Below are 17,576 nucleotides of genomic sequence, written 5' to 3'. Positions count from 1 at the left end.
TTCAGTCTTGTTGGAGCACACACATCAAGATTGTAAAAAGCGAACTAACGATGCATGAGTGATTCACAGTTGAAGAAATGCCACGGGAGATCATACTGACCAAAGGAATGGTGAGGGTGGAGATGGGCATGCAGACGTGGAAACCACTGGGGGCTGGATAGTCCAGGGAGACTTCAGTGGGAAAGGGGGGAGTTGATTTAACTTTGAAAGTTGACTGGGGCCGGGCACGGTGGCTCAAGCCTGTAATCTCACCACTTTGGGAGGCCGAGATAGGCAGATCACGAGGTCAGGAGATCGAGACCATCCTGGCTAACACCGTGAAACCCCGTCTCTACTAAAAAATACAAAAAAACTAGCCGGGCAAGGTGGCGGGCACCTGTAGTCCCAGCTACTCGGGAGGCTGAGGCAGGAGAATGGCGTGAACCCGGGAGGCGGAGCTTGCAGTGAGCCAAGATCGCGCCACTGCACTCCAGCCTAGGCGACAGAGCGAGACTCTGTCTCAAAGAAAAAAAAAAAAAAAAAGTTGACTGGGATGTGGATAGACAGAGAGGTGAAGGATGGACTGAGCACGATGGCTTATGCGTGTAATCCCAGCACTTTGGGAGGCCAAGGTGGGTGGATCACTTGAGGTCAGGAGTTCGAGATCAGCCTGACCAACATGGTAAAACCCTGTTGCTACTCAAAATACAAAAATTAGCTGAGCATGGTGGCACGTGCCTGTAATCCCAGCTACTCAGGAGGCTGAGGCATGAGAATTGCTTGAACCTGGGAGCCAGCGGTTGCAGTTAGCCGAGAATGCCCCACTGCACTCTATCTTGGGCAACAAAGTGAGACTTCATCTCAAAATAAATAAATAAATAAATAAATAAATAAATAAATAAAAGAGATGGAGGATGAATGGCATCTGCAAGATCCCAAGTGTTGAAAAGTTCAAGACTTTTCAAAATGGAGGTGATCAACAGCCAGTAAGGCTGGAGAAAAGGACTTGAAGAGGCCAGTTAGGCTCCCAGATCAACCAATCATTGAAGACAAGACTGGAAAGGAGGATTAGACCTGATTGTGGAGGGCTTTAGAGGCCTGTTAAGGTGTTTGTCTTCATCCCATCCACACCAAGGAGCCCCGGATGGCTTTTGAACAGGGAGAGCATAGTTTGCTTGTTCATTTCTGCTTGGACCTGGGGTCTCATAGATGAACCACATGCATATCTGCCCTCACTACAGCCCCGTAGTTGTTTAAGAGACACTGGAATGCTGCTGGGCCTCGTATTGATGTGTTGGGAGGAAAGACTGAGGACAGAGCATGGGTTAGAGTGGAGGTAGTGGAAATTGAAAGGGAGAGATGCAAGTGCCACTTAAAAGAGTAAGGCTGGAGTACTAGACTGCCTGGCCATGGGGATGACGGGAAAGAATGGAGAGGAGCTCTTTGCTGTTAAAGAGGCTCCTTCAGTTTCAGCCTTTCAGTGTAAAGATTGCATGTCCCCTTGGAAGTGTTCTGTGGATGGCTGAGAATGTGGAACTGAACTAGAGGGAGGCCAGGACCAGATTCAGCCCTGAGGGGCAGTAGTTAAAGCCACAGAGGAAGAGGAAATCAGCTCCAGTCGGGTGGAGAACATCCAGTGTGGATGGTGGGGAGGAAGGGACGCCAGCCCAGCATGAGGGCACAATGAGAGGTGGGGGTGACTTGCAGGCTGGCTGTGGATTGGCAGATAATCTGAATGTAGCACGGTTTATGCATCAAATGTGGAGGTCTGTGAAGGTCCATGTAAGTTAACATATTTCTGCTTTCTGCTTTGACTTGTCTTCTCATCTGGAAACTATCCGAGTTAAAAGGCAGAGGGAGACTGGGGAGAATGAGGTCTGGGGAAAGGCCACTGGCCTCCATTCTGAGCTGTTTAGTGGGACTCCTAAAAGTGCAGGAAGAAGCCTGCCTACTGTATGATAGGCATGGAAGGCCTGCCTGTGACAAAGTTTGACGGTGAAAAAGAATAGGAAAATCAGAGAGAATCAGAATCTTTGATTCTCACCCCCTAATCCTGCGTCAACTCCTGCCTCTTCCCGTGTCGGGAGTTAGCAACACCGTGCACCTAGTTCCTTAAGCTAGAAGCCTAGAAGTCACCCTCCATTCCTCTCCTTTCCTCACCCACTACTGTGATTCTTTCTTTGGCAACTCCAAGTGATTCTGTTTCCAGAATACATGGTGAATCTGCTCTCTTCCTCCCCACTGCTCTTTTCTGTTCTCTGCATCCACTTATGCTGTCTCTCTAATCTATACTCAGAGAAGCCAGAGTGATCTTCTTAAAATGTAATTCAGGTCAACCTTACTTGGAGGCTTAACACCCTCCAAGAGCTTTGCATTGTACTTAGAATAAAATCCAGACCCCCTAAATTGGAATATGAGGCCTGCAGGATCTGACCGGCCACCTCTCTCACCCTCTCTTGCTCTGCTCCCCACTTACACCAGACAACTGTTAATACATGCCAAACTCATTCCTGTCTTAGAGACTTGGCACATGGCGTCCCCCTGCCTATAGCAGCAAGAGCCTTCCGGGCAGGGGGAGCAGTCAGGGCAGATGATCTAAGACAGGACTAAGTTTGCCTTGTCTCAGGATTGGCAAGAAGGAAGGCCAGGGTGCCTGGATCACCCAGGGCCGTGAGAACCATGGTAAGGAGGTCGATTTTCCTCTAGGTGCCATGGAGGGTCATGCAGCAGGGTCTGTACCACCACGTGGTGTGGGGCCCTAGTTGCAAGGATTCTTAAGGAGCTGGAAGGACCATCTGCAAAGTCTACAGAGGCTATTAAAAATGGACAGTTTCCTTTTGCTTAATATTTTAGCTCTGAGGTACTTGAACTTCATTCTAGCTTTCCTGTCATGTAAACATTTTTGAGGAAAGTTTACAGGTCAGATGGTATGGCAGGGAGGCAAGACCGTGTTCCCAACTCCTGGAATGTCTTGGGGGACTTGAGGGAGGATCTGACCTCACTGAAGACCCTGAATAACAGGAGCCCCCATCTATCTGTGCAGAGAAGGTGCTGAAGGCAAAGATGGATTTGATAAGTTGGCAAGTTTCTCCTTAATGTCTCTGATAGGCTGGGAAATGAAGATGGGAGAAGAAGAAAAGTGACAAGAAGAGGGCAGAGGCCAAGGTCAAGCTCTTCAGGTGGCTCTGCAGTTCCACCTGGGAACTGAAGAATTAAATTGGAGGAAGGAGTAGCAAGAGTCAGGAGAGAGATGCCTGCTTGTCACCTGGAGGGATGTTCCTTGTGCAGGGCTGTGACTAGTGATTATCATATGTTGGGCTAGAATTGAAAACCACTCCATTTTCCTTTTCTGGGTGATAGGAGATGGAAACACTTCAACTTAGGGACGGGTTTCATTCCTGCCACCTCCCTGGCCACCAGGACCTTTATTACGGCCATGTGGTGAGACTTTTTCAGGGGTCATCTTTTGCCAGGGTGTGGATGAGAGCCCTGCTGGTGTTGCAGTCACAGGCCACAGAGGTCCCGGCTTGGAAGGATCAGACAGTCTCAATTCAAACCCCAGCAGTGCCACTTGCCAGCTGTAGGACTGTGGTAGGTTATTTAGCCTCTCTGTGCGGTCAGTTTCTCATCTGTCAAATGGGCTATTAATAGAAAGAGCCCTGCTCAGAATGGATAAGTGCAGTATAACACCTATAAAGCAGACAGCTTGATGCCTGGGCAGGAGAGCTCTAGAAATGCTACTGAAACCAGTGCCCGTTTACACTGGTCATTGTGTTGACAGCAACACCCCCACCCCCCGCACCTTGCCCTCCAGGTATTTTATTGGACAGCGGGCAAGCTCCCTGCCTAGGGTTCAAGTCCATGTTCCAAAGACCTCTGTTACCTGGTCTTCCCCTCGTTGGACCCCTGCCAACCTCACCCTTTGGTATCCCTAGAACTCTCTCTTGCTTCTTAGCCTTAAACATGAAGAGGAAAGAGCCAACTTTCATGATTTGAAGTCAGAAAAACGAAGTGCAACAGCCCTCACCTATGGTCATCTGAGGAGATCAGATGACCATATAGAAGGTAACCAGGATTAAATAAAGGCAGTATGCCAGGTGTGACCACAAAATAAGAAGCCTTTGAAAATCAGTCCCACTTGGACCTCTGTGGTCAATGAATATTCTTCAGATCATAACCTTTGGGGGTTATCAACACGTGCTTCACAAGTGTTTGAAGGAGTTGAGAGCCACCTTCAGAGTGTGTGTGAACCACACAGGCAACTCCCTGTTGTTTCTTGCAGCAAACCTCCTGGATTGAAAATGGGGTCGCAGATCTCCATCTCCTGCATCTTTCCTCAGATCGTCTTTGAAGTTTTGTGTTTCCAAAATAATCCAACATCATTATCAAGGGATGGAAATGTATCATTATTCAGGAAACTCAAGAGAATAATATTCTGCAGGCTCTATTGAAAATTAGCCAATTGGGTTGGGCACAGTGGCTCACACCTGTAAACCCAGCACTTTGGGAGCTGAGGCGGGAGAATTGCTTGAGGCCAGGCGTTCAAGACCAGCCTGGGCAACATAGTGAGACCTCATCTCTATAATTTATTTATATATATATATGTGTGTGTGTGTGTATGTGTATATGTGTGTATATATATATATGCACATACATATATATGAAAAAAGAAAAGTAGCAAATTTTAGAAAATGGTTTGAGCAATAACAGCATTGATGGACTAAGTATTGTCTTATTGGGACCTCTTTGAAGAGGACCATGTCCACTTGGGTAGGGGAATTCTTGTGGTTTGTTAGGAATTATTTCTAGTACAGTCATGCTTTATGGTAATGGAGTGCTACTGGCTGTAGCTGCTGGCAGAGTTGGGGAGAGATGCCATGGAGCTCTGGCGGGGGTTGGAGGACCTGTGCTTAACCTCTTCCGCTTTCCGCCTCTGTGGCATTGGATAGCTGCCTAATGTCTCTAGGCCTTAATTTCCTCATATTAAAATTGGGGATAGTAAAGACTTTCCTGCTCCTAACAAGATTTTTGAGGAGAAGCGAATACAATTATGGCTGTGAAAGCACTTGTAACTGGACAGAACGATGTTTTAGTTGTGATATAGTGAACTGGCTATGACCTTGGGCAAGTCATTTAACTTTTGTACCTGCTTCCATATCTGTAAAATGGAGACAATAACTGTTTGGTTGACTTCACAGTGTTGTTGGAAGGATGAATGGAACTGATCCACGGGGACACGCTTTGTAAACATTCATATGCTGTGTACGTGTTAGTTATGAACGCTTCCCGGGAACACATCAGGCGTTATGTCTTTAAGAGAGGCAGGCATCAGGAAGAGGTAGACATGGAAGGATGAGTGGAAAGTTGGAGAGGAGTTGGAGAAAGGGAGAACATTTCTGGGAAATCTCAATAGCCTTTTCAGTTGTTCGTCTCTGTCCTGTCATCTGTCTGTGATTGCCATGGCTAACGCTTTCCCATCTCTTCTGCCTCCCACCAGATGGGATGTCCTTCACAACTCTACCCTTGACCTTCTGCCTCCCCCTTGGTTCAGTGAACATTTACGGAGTGCCTGCTATGAGCCACAGTCTCTCATAAGAGACCTAGGATTGCGAGAGAATAAGCTAGAATTGTGTAACACGATAAAATAGTCCAGAGGGAGAGAGTTGTCTCTGGGGAAGACTTCTTGGTAGGGGTGATCTCTGAGCTGATTTTGCTGGGAGGCCAAGGGGAAGGAAGTAGGACAGTCTAGGTAGAGAGAACTGCGGGACAAAGGCTTGGAGAGAAAACACAGTGTGGCTTCACCTGTTTGAGCACTTCCAACTATAATCCAGGTCTGCGTCTTCAGCCATCTGCCAGCATTCACACAGATTTGGTGAGCTTCACTTTAAACCAACAGGTAACAGTTATACATGCAAACACATCATCCCTTCCTCCTCCACAATCTGACCTCCCTTTGCTTGCTAATGGTCCCAATAATCTCCCAATAATGCACTCAAACCCATCATCTTCGTCCTTTGCCGCCTTTTCTTACTTGCATGTAATCAGCATGGACTCCTCGCTCTCCCTTCCTCCCATCCTTGCTTCTTCCCTTTCTTCTAAATCATATCAGAGTGCTGAATTCCATTTGGACAGTGAGTTACATAGGACATCAAGATGTCATATCCCTGTTTGTGTCAGGAAATTGCAATTTGGATCCCAGTGTCGTTAGTGAGACATCCCCGAAGCCCACAAGGAGGAAGCCTGGCTCTGTCCTTTCTGGCTTTTGCTTTCAGTCCATGTTACTCTTTCTCTGGAGCGCTCAGTCTTAGTTTTGTTCTTTCTTATTTCATTCTTTCTCTATTTCTGTATTTTTTTAAACTAGATTTTCATTGCAGTCAGACGGACCTGGGTTTGGATCCAGTTTTACTATTTGCTGTGTAACCTTAGACAAATTACTTAATCTCACTACACCTCAGTTTCCTTACCAGAAAAGCAGGGGTAATAACGGGAGGACCTCATAAGGCTGTCGTGAGGACGGATTGAGACAGTCCATGTGAAATGCTTAGCACAGTGGCTGGCATGGAGTGGATGCTACCTACGTTTTGGCTGCAATATAATGATAATAATCATTATTATTGTCCTGCTCTGGTATGTGTTTTGAAAAAATTCCTTAGCTTTATTTCTTTTTGTCTTATTTCTCTTTTCAGCCCCCTTCCTTTCTTCCTCTTTCTCTGTTTTATCTCTTTCTTAACTGGCTATGGTATACAACTGATTTTTTAAAATACTGGTTATATTTGAACAGAATGTCAGGTTTCTCAATCGTGATTTACAAAACGCATTCGCAGACTTTACATTTCTCCCTTAACTAGATTTTAGCCTCTCCCCTCGGAGGACACTGACGCTCCCTCCCCTCAGCCAGCACGGGCCTCAGAGCCCTTTGTGCTGAAACATCACTCCACGGCTCCATTTTCTAGCAATCGTCAACGCTCCAGACAAATTATTTCTATGATTTCCTCAGAGTCCTGGGCCACTTCACAGAGGTCTGTCGAGTAAATTAACTGCAGAGCTTCTGAAAGTCAGCCTTCAGCCGTGTGGCCTCCGGGGCCGGGCCCAGGCCGGGCTGCCCAGTGCGCACACCCCCGGGAGCAGGCCCGTTTCCTCCCGCCCCTCCTGCGCCTGCCTCTCCCCCGCTCTTCCTCCTCGGAACCAGGATGTTTTTCCTTGCCTTTTATTGTTTCGCTAACCTGGCAGGTCTCCTTTGGTGGAGCCCTGCCACCCAGCTTCCTCTCTGGGTGTGATCGAATGTGACGGTGACAACACAGGAGACCCGGAGGCCTGCACCACCCCACTGGCGCCCTTGGCCTTTGCATCCAGCGGGGACTGGGAGCTACCGGCTTCAGCTTCTTTCTAGAAACTCCCCCTTTACCAAAGAGCCTCCTCTTCAGCCACTCTGTTGGATATTTATTTGTCAAAGGATGAGAGGGGCAAAGAAAATGGAGGCAGCAAGGAAGGTGCCCCTACAAACAAGGTAGACCCCCTTTCCTCCTTGCAGAAAGCCTTTTTGTTCACTTATTTAACCAAATGGGAATCTTGTGACCTTTGACCCTAGGACTTTTTCTCAAGGCCTTGGAGGAAAAAAAAACCTATAGAATTCTTTTTAAAGCAAAGAGCTTGAGGTCACCTCAAGGTCCTTCATCTTTCACTCCTGCTGGGATAGGCTGCATCCCTCCTTCATGCCCAAGGCCACCTCAGAGCTGGTTCTATTTCTGGAAGGCTGACCCTGACTTGGGAGCTCCAGGCCAGGCCTCCCCTGAGTCTGGGTTCAGTCCAGCAGACGTCTGTCACCCGGAGAGAATGCTCAGCTGAACAAGAGTCGACCCCTCACAGGGAGGGGAGGTAGATTTTACTTTCTTCGTCACTAGAGTGCTTGCAGGGGAAGCATTTTAAAAATCTGATCGTCAAATCTCAAGTCCAGCACTTTCCAACATGCTTGATTTTTCTTAGGGCTGCCTCTTTCAGGGCAAGAACAAGGAAGGAAACGAAACTCCCCGAGAGCCCTGGACAGTCCAGATCGAGGGCTGAGTCTTTTGTTCACACGAACTCATTTGGCTTCTAAACGTCCTCCACCCAAAATCATTACATCCGCAGCAGCGTTTCAAAACACAGCCCAGAGTGGCCTCGCTGAGTGGGTGGCTGCTTTTCTGGGGAGGCTGCAGCCACCTTCCCACAGGCCCCCAAGGTTCTTGCATGTCCCAGAATATCCTGCTGCTGGCCACTGGCCTGAAATACCCCTCACTGGGAGGACCCTTGGGGGAAGGTATCAGGCCAAGAGGGCCTGCAGGGGAAGGGCTCCTGCTATCTGAAGGGGACTGGGACTGGCAGCCGTGGAAGGGAGGATGGGTTTGTAGTCCCAGCCTTGCCCCTTCCAAACTCCCAGGCACAGTCTCAGTCTCTACCCCTGGGGGGCCCCTTCTCATACCTCAGAAGCATCATAGGGACTTATTAACATGGTCCAGCTCTCCTGGAACTCCTGGAGGCAGATTCTATACCTGATTCGTCCTTGTAACCCTCACAGTGTCTTGCTTATGGTTGGTGTTCAGTAAATACATACTTTTTTTTTTTTTGGAGACAGGGTCTTGCTCTGTCACCCAGGCTGGGGTGCAGTGGTATGCTCTCGGCTTACTGAAACCTCTGTCTCCCAGGTTCAAGCAATTCTTGTACCTCAGCCTCCTGAGTAGCTGAGATTACAGGCACGTGCCACCATGCCCAGCTAACTTTTGTAGTTTTAGTAGAGACAGGGTTTTGCCATGTTGGCCAGGCTGGTCTCGAACTCCTGACCTCAAGTGATCCACCCGCCTTGGCCTCCCAAAGTGCTGGGATTATAGGCATGAGCCACTGTGCTTGGCCTAGTAAATACATACATTTCTTATTGTAGTAAAATATGTACAACATAAACTTTACCATTTTAACAATTTTTAACTATACAGTTCAGTGGCATTGAGTACAATCACAATGTTGTTGCAATCATCATCACCATCTGTTTACTGAAACTTTTCATCATCCCAAATAGAAACTCATTAAATAATAACTTCCTGTTCATCCCTGCTCCCAGCCCCTGAAAACCTTTATTCTGCTTTCTGTCTCTATGATTTTGCCTATTCTTGATACCTCATGAAAGTGGAATCATGTAATATTTGTCCTTTTGTGGCTGGCTTATTTCACTTACCATCATGTTTTTGGGGTTTACTCATGTAGTATGTGTTAGAATTTCCCTCATTTTGAAGGCTGAATAATATCCCATTGTACATATATACCACATTTTGTTTATCCTTTCATCTACTGATAGATAGCTGGGTTGCTTTCATCTTTAGCTGTTGTGAATAATGCTATGAAAATGGGTGCATAAGTGTCTGTTTGAGTTCCTGCTTTCAATTCTTTTGGATATAGACCCAGAAGTCGGATTGCTGGATCAACTCATAACTCTTAAGGTTTTGAGGAACTGCCATACTGTTTTCTACAGTGGCTGCACCATCTTACATTCCCGCCAGCAATGCAGGAGTGTTCTGAGTTCTCCATATCCTTGCCAGCACTTCTTTTCCATTCTTCTTTTTTGATAATAGCCTTCCTAATGGGTGTGAAAGTATTTTTTCAGTTGATAAATGCTACTCATTGGTTGGATTGCAGATTTGAAACTGTTACTCTTCCTCTCGGACCTCAGTCCTGTGATGGTCAGGCTAGTAGTGGTTGCTTTGGTCCCTAAGGGTAGTAGTCACCTTTGCAGAGGGATGGGGGCACCAGAGACAATCCAGGTAACTTTGGCCAGAATGGAGGAAGTAAAGCAGTGTGGATGCTAGCTAGTAGAGCTTGCCACATGCTGGAAATCAGTTTAGCAAGAGCTTCTCTCTGCTCAGTCCTCACTGGTTTTCGTTTGAAAGTGGTCAGTTAGGAAAGACACTGGAATGAAGGAGCTGGTCTCTAGTCTCCGCTCTGCCACCTATTTTCTGGGTTAACCTGGGCAGGTGACTTCTGTACTGAGCCTCAGTCTCCACTTCTGTAAAACAGGGCAAGAATTACCCTCCTGCCTGCCACTCAGAGGGTCAGAATCTAAAGGGATAATTTAGGCCGTGAAATTATCCTGTGAAAAGTACTTTGTCGATTGTAAAATGCGTGGGAATTTTTTTCCTAATTTGATCTGTGGGAAGAGAAGCACAGATTCACTCTTCTGGAAAGGACCTGTGAACAGTGCTGTGCCCCTCTTCAGTCCGTGGCCGTCCATCATACTCAAAGGGGATTTTTAAAGGAGGGTGCTAAAAGTCCTTTAAAAAAAAAAAGAGTCTGTTTTCTCCCCTCCCTGTATGAACAATTAAATTTTAGGAAAATGTCTTAAAATGACAAAGAAACCCACTCTCATGGGTGTAAGGATCTGTTGCTGGTATCTGCAACAGTGTAGGTATATTTTCATTTGAATGTGGTCCACCAGACCCCAAATTGAGGATCCCAGGAATGCTCTACCGGGGAGGCAGGAACAGGGAATTCCGCAGCTGGGGATCAGTGTCTTACTGTTCTGGAACCTCTCCCTTTTAAGCAGCATGACCTTCATCTTTCTTCTACCAGGCCACACCCTAGAAAGGCCTAGGGACTTTCTGTAGGGCTGGTCTCACTGCCTTCCTCTTCCCTGGCTCCTACCGTTAATTTCATCCTATCCTTCCCTTGTCGTCTGTGTCTCTGTCACTGGCTCTTCTGTCTCCACATTCAAGTTTTCCCCAAAATCAGTCCTCGATCCTTGATTTTTCCCTTCGTATGTCATATCCTGGCCTTCTCCTAATCAGCAGTCCTGAATCTTTAACTGTCTGCCAGACGTTTTCACTTGGAAGTTGTAACATCACCCCAAACGTCACATTTCAAAAACAGACTTTTCTTGTTCCTCAAGCTCGTTCTCCATTATGGCTCCACTCTTTCTCTCTTATTCTTTCGTTATGCATAAAAATCCTGAGTTAGAAGCTGATTTTGAAGTCCTCTTGCTCCGTCTTCTAGCTAATAATGTGCAGCTGTTGTCAAATCAAGTCTGATTCCAAAGCCCATGTGATAGGCAGCATTTCATTCCTCTTAGGGAGAAACAAGGTCAGCACAGTTGTGTTTCAAGCTGCAGTTTGGCTTTTTGTGGGGGGCTTTTTTTGTTTTTTTGGTTTTTTTTTTTTGGCTCTGCTCTTCTGGCCAGTGCCTTAAAGCCTCACGGAATAAGCTGGAGTGTGATGGAATGAGCCCTGGGTTCAGACTGTGTCTGTACTGCTATTGAGTGTGTGACCTGGAACAATCACTTAATCTTTCTGACCCTCAGTTTCCCCATGTGCCGTATGAGGATAATAATACCCGCTTGACAGGGTATTAATGAGATAATGCATGTGAAAATGTTTAGCACGTGGTAAGCCCTAAATAGATGTTAGTGAAATCTGAATCCAAATGGAGGGAAAAGAAAATAAAGGGCTTGTTCTTCAACTGTGTGCCTCAGAAACACAAGCTTGTAGCTGGCAGTGCTTGTCATTTGGCCCGCTGTGGGGGTTGATGCCGAGGTGTGGGGGTGGGGTGGACCCTCCAGGAGGAAATTGCCTTTTTGGATAACACAGCACACTCCCTGTATGCTCCTACTCACTCCACTGCTCCGAAACAATGCAAGTTGAAAAGCCCCAAATCACGGGCAGGGAGTGGAGGGTGGCAAGGAGTTGACTCTGTAGCAGCTGCTAATTAGGAAATTCTATTCTTGGGCTGTGCTAGCATCCCTGATGATGCTGGTTCACAAACAGATGTTTTGGAACATTAAGACGCTACAGAAGTGGAAGTTGTCAATTAGGAGGAAAAAAAAAAAACAGGCAAAGCAAGCAATAAAACTCTCTTGTTAATTTAATCTCCATTCATGGTACAAGGGAAAGTTACAGCCCAGCACAGGGGGCTAAGTACAGAGGGAAGGATGGCATTTTCAGCTCAAAAGATACCTGAGAAATGGGATGTCTCATCTCCAATATGAAGAGGGTTGGTGTGAATGGGGTTTGAATGATCATCTCCGACCATCTGCGAAGCTGGCCCGGGTGAGATGCATAGCACCAGTCTACTGAGCCTCCAGGGTACCCCCCCCACCCCATGAATATCTGAGGGGACACAGCCTCTTCTCCTTACTCCTGACTTCATTGGGCACAGACTCTGAAGCTTGAGGAATCCTGTCTCCTTTCCATTTCTCCAGGGTCATTTCTCTTCTCCACCAAGAATAAGAGCAGGTTCTTGGACACCTCACCCCCCCATGTGGCAGATTTATTCCAAATTACTCTCTATTCAGGGTTTATACAGGTGCTGAATAGGGAGCCATGCCCTCAACAGAATTCATCCACAGCGGCCCTAACTGACTCAGGGCTTCAGAAAGGATCAGTCATTGGACTTCAGTACATATTTTAGCATTTGACCCGTTGTCCCCGCTGAGATGGCGCCAGGAATGGTGTAAAGCACTTGGATGTTCACAAACAAGACCTCCAGTGGCAGTGGGGGTGTTGCCTGCCCCAGCTGTGTGGTTTATTAATCCCTTCCCTAAGGAAAAGTTTGTAGGCAATAAGAGATATAGAGGGGCACCCGGAGTTCAATAGGGGACAGTGGAATATCTTTCATATTGTTTCGTATTGTTTCCCAAGGATCCGTGAGGAAACTCATCAGTCTTTCAGCTATGCCATCAAAAGCCACTCACATGCTTACATTTTGTTTCAGAAATGTCACTGGAACTCCTACCTACACACTTGGTTAGTAGCAAATTGCATGAGCCAGTGACTTCAAGAGCTTGCTGTGCTGGAGGTGGTCCCAGGTCTCACCCTGTGCGCCCTAAGCTCTCCCTATACCTCCTAGGAGAGGTGTCATGGAGTGGAATTCAGCGAGGCCCAGACTGTTCCTGCAGCCATTTGTCTAGCCTCAGTGCTTTTATCAGAGTGGATTCCTAGCTTCCAAGAGGGCTTGGGAGCCTGGGGCTGCTCTGGTACGGGCTCTGGTCCACTACCTGAAGAAGGATTGGGACACTGAGCTTTGATTGATTAGCAGTGCCTGCCAAGGTCATCTACCCAAATCTATTTCTTAAAAGTTGACAACCCTAAATCCATTTAATAGCTATGACATATATAGCATTCACTATGTACCAGGTACTCTTCCTATGCTCTTACATGTCTACATTCCACTGGTTTTCACAACCACCCAGTGAGGGAGATACTGTTAATATCCTCATTTTACAGAAGGCAAGCTGGGGCATGGAGAAATTAAGAATCTCACTTAAGATCATAGGGTGTGAAAGAGGTGGAGCCAGAAGTCTAACCTACATGGTCTGACTTGAACCACAGTCTGTGCATTCCCCCACTGCCTCTCTTATTAAGAATTGAATTTCTAGAGACACGGAAAGCAGTAGCTTCTCACCAGTGCAGGCGACTCTGGTGCCCGCTGACTAAGGAGAAGAAGTGGAGGTGTAACCACAGAAGGCAGGTCTTTGGGGCCAGCAGGGGCCAGCAGTGGCTGCACTGGCCAAGGGTGTATCTTGTGTCTGGCTGCTCTGGAGAAGTGGTCATGAGCCACCAGTTATGGTCAGGACTGTTACTGAGAGTAGTTAGGCATCCAGGGGCAGAGCAGCCAAGGCACAAGGAAACTCATCAGTCTTTCAGCTATGCCATCAAAAGCCACTCACATGCTTATATTATGTTTCAGAAATGTCACTGGAACTCCTACCTGCACACTTGGTTAGTAGCAAGTTGCATGAGCCAATTTTCTATAAAAGGTCTACAGACTTCACCTACCTTAAGAGGCAGTCTGGGGATCCCAGAAAGCCCATTCCTAAGTGGCTTCTCCAGGTCCGTAGACCTGGGATCCTTTTATCAAGATACCAACCATTTTTGTTCTTTTTCTTAGGAGACACATTTGTCATAGACATATTTTTAATAACATGGAATAATATGATACATACTATTTTATAATTTGTGTTTGCATTTAACAATATAGTGTGAGCATAATACATAAGAAAAACTGTATCAACAATATATTTTGGTCAGTCCTTTAAAATGTTGTTGTCTCGTAATTAAGTTAACTAACTCCCTATTGTAGAAATTTAGGTTGTTTCCACTTTTCATTATTATAAACAATTCTGTGATAAACTTCCTTATACCTGAAACTTTGCACACTTCCTAATCATTTCCTTAGAACTAATTTCCAGAAATGGAATTCTTGGGCCAAAATATATGCCTATTTTTAATGCTTTTGCAATGGATTGCTAAATTCCTCACCAAAAGGACTATGTTAATTGTATTTTTACCAATATCGTATGAAAGTACCTGTAACGACATTAGATATTATTCTTAAATCTTTGCCAATTTGATATGCAAAAATAAACAAGTAATGTAAAAGGTCCTTTCTAGTTTGGGTTTGTACCTTGCTTTTCAACAACGCTTTCATGTATTTATTCTCCACTTATATATTTCCTTTTGTGAATTGCACATTCATGTTCTTTGTCTACGAGGGGTACATCTTAGGGATTTGAAAAAGTTATTTGTGTGTTAAGGATGCTAGACATTTTTATCAGGCACTGCAGACATTTACCCTTATTTGTCATTCAACTTTTTACAAATATAGCTTTTATTTTTATCAGACTTATACATAGTTTGAAGATCAAATAGATTGTATAAGGCTGTAATAAAACTCTGACTACTCCTATCATCATCATTTTCTGTTCCCCAGAATCAAACATTCTCAACCCTTTTAACTGATTATCTTAGTATTTTTTTCCATATCTCTAACCTGCTTGTGTTGCTATCTATTATTTATTTATTTTTTTTAATTTTTGGTTTTAGGCAGTATTCATTTTATATCATTCCAAGCTCTACCAATTTGGAAGTGACACATTCTATTTCTATTCTTTTTTTTTTTTTTTTGAAACAGGGTCTTGCTCTATCATCCAGGCTGAAGTGCAGTGGCACCATCACAGCTCACTGCAGCCTTGACCTCCTGGGCTCAAGCGATCCTCCCACCCTAGCCTCCCAAGTAGCTGCAACTACAGGCATGTACCACCATGCCTGGTTAATTTTTTTTATTTGGTAGAGACAGAATCTCACTATGTGGCCCAGGCTGGTTTCAAACTCCTGGCCTCAAGTAATCCTCCCACCTCGGCCTCCCAAAGTGCATGAGCCACCATGCCAGGCCTCTATTTCTATTCTTTTTTTTTTTGAGACGGAGTCTTGCTCTGCCACCCAGGCTGGAGTGCAGTGGCCGGATCTCAGCTCACTGCAAGCTCCGCCTCCCGGGTTTACGCCATTCTCCTGCCTCAGCCTCCCGAGTAGCTGGGACTACAGGCGCCCGCCTCGTCGCCCGGCTAGTTTTTTGTATTTTTAAGTAGAGACAGGGTTTCACCGTATTAGCCAGGATGGTCTCGATCTCCTGACCTCGTGATCCGCCCGTCTCGGCCTCCCAAAGTGCTGGGATTACAGACTTGAGCCACCGCGCCCGGCCTATTTCTATTCTTTAGAGAGGTATTTTAAATGCATTTTTCACAGAACTCAAAGTTACCCTTCTCCTACGCAACATGATTCTAATTATCCCATGCCAGACTTATGAGCTATTGTTATGCAGGATTTGTTCCATCTTGTTTTATTAATTTCACAAATGAGAAATTATTGTTATTATTTCATAAATTCAGTGTTCCTTTAGATTTATTCACACATGTGTTGTTTTCTTTGCTCATTACATTGACTTGCATCTGATATCTTTCATTAAGGATTGTTTTTCTTCTGCTTGAAAGAAATTTGTTATAATTTCCTTTAGTATAAATGGTTGAAAAGCTTAATTTTGACTGAACATGTTTTTATTTGATAGTCTGAAGATGTTTCTGAAAGATAGCTTGCTGAATGTACAATTATAGTTTTCTCTCTCAGCACGTTGAAAATATTTATCCACTGTCTTTTGGCTTCCATTGTCACTGCTGAGAAATCAGCTGTAATTGTCACCTTCTATAGATGATTTATCATTTTTTTCCCCTCTGGTTGCTTTTAAGACCTAGTCTTAGTCTGTGGTTTTTGTGCAGTTTCGCTATGATAGAGGTATATGTTTCTTTTTCAATTTAGTCTCCTAAGAAGCCGCCTTAAAATGAAGGTTTATAGTTCTCATTAGTTTGGGAAATTTTCCAGCCATTACCTTTTAAAATATTGCCACTTCTATAAGCCCCACACTTTGGGAGGCTGAGGTGGGCAGATCACCTGAGGTCAGGAGTTTGAGACCAGCCTGGCCAACATGGTGAAACCCCATCTCTACTAAAAATACAAAAAAATTAAACAGGTGTATGGCACACCTGTAATCCCAGCTACTCAGGAAGCTGGGGCATGAGAATTGCTTGAACCCAGGAGGTGGAGGCTGCAGTGAGCTGAGATGTACCCCAACCTGGGTGACAAAGTGAGACTCTGTCTCAAATAAAAAATAAAAAAATAAAAATTAAAGAAATATTTTCACTTCTACTTTCTCCGTTTTCTCCTCCTAAACTCCAATCAGTTGTGTGTTGAACTTTCTCACTCTTTTTCTCTCTTAACCTCTTTATCATATTTTTCTGTTTTTAAATCTCATTTTGAGCATTCTATTATCATTTATTTTCTAACTCTTTTTTTTTTCTTTCGATATGGTCTCACTCTGTTGTCCAAGCTGGAGTATAGTGGCACAATCACAGCTCACTGCAACCTTCATCTCCCAGGCTCAAGCGATCCTTCCACCTCAGCCTTCCAAGTAGCTGGGACCACGGGTATGCACCACCATACCCAGCTAATTTTATTATTTGTAGAGACAAGGTCTCACTATGTTGCCCAGGCTGGTCTTGAACTCATGGGCTCAAGTGATCCTCCTGCCTTGGTCTCCCAAAGTGCTAGAATTATAAGCGTGAGCCACCATGCCTAGTGAATTATAATTATTTTCTAATTCTCACTTTGGTCATATCTAATCTGCTGTTGAGTTTTTAAAATTTCAATTACTACTTTTTTTATTTCTAGAATTTCCATCTAGCTTTCTTTCAAATATTTTGGGCTATTATTTATAGTCTCTTTTTTAAACATTTTTTTCTAATGTAGTTTTGTGTACTTCTTTGTCTGGTAATTCTAGCATTTGAAGTCTTTGCTTGTCTAATTTGTTGGCAATTGTTTAACAAGCAAATACTTCAGATACTAGAGTTACCAGACAAAGAGGTTTGGATGTCTTGTTTCCTCATGAATGCCTCATTTTCTCGTGTATTTTGTGATTTTTGAGTGTGGTCTCTTATTCCTTAGAATGTTATTAATAAATGATAAAAATTGGTTTGAAGATATGTTTATCTGGAGAGCATTTGTATTTGTGTCTACACAATACAGGTACCTGGAGGCACTATCCATCAGGACCGCCCCTGCTCCATTATTAACAGGATGTGTGTGTATTAGAGATATAATTTACATCAGTGGTCCCCAACCTTTTTGGCACCAGAGACTGGTTTCGTGGAAGACAATTTTTCCACAGATAGGGTGGAGTGGGGTGGGCTGGGGGTTGGGATGAAACTCTTCCACCTCAGATCATATCAGGCGTTAGATTCTCAGACGGAGCATGCA

At 45.0% G+C, this 17,576-nt stretch overlaps 1 protein-coding gene across 3 annotated transcripts in view; it reads left to right on the top strand.

The window, feature by feature from the left end:
* HEG1 (heart development protein with EGF like domains 1) overlaps nucleotides 1-17,576 on the top strand; it is an 89,650-nt gene that overhangs the window by 5,411 nt on the left and 66,663 nt on the right. The window lies entirely within an intron of this gene.

Source organism: Rhinopithecus roxellana, chromosome 1, assembly GCF_007565055.1.
Source record: "Rhinopithecus roxellana isolate Shanxi Qingling chromosome 1, ASM756505v1, whole genome shotgun sequence".
NCBI classification, from domain to species: Eukaryota; Metazoa; Chordata; class Mammalia; order Primates; family Cercopithecidae; genus Rhinopithecus; species Rhinopithecus roxellana.
Note: the sequence above shows the minus strand (reverse complement) of the source record. Positions and strands in the feature narration are given on the sequence as shown.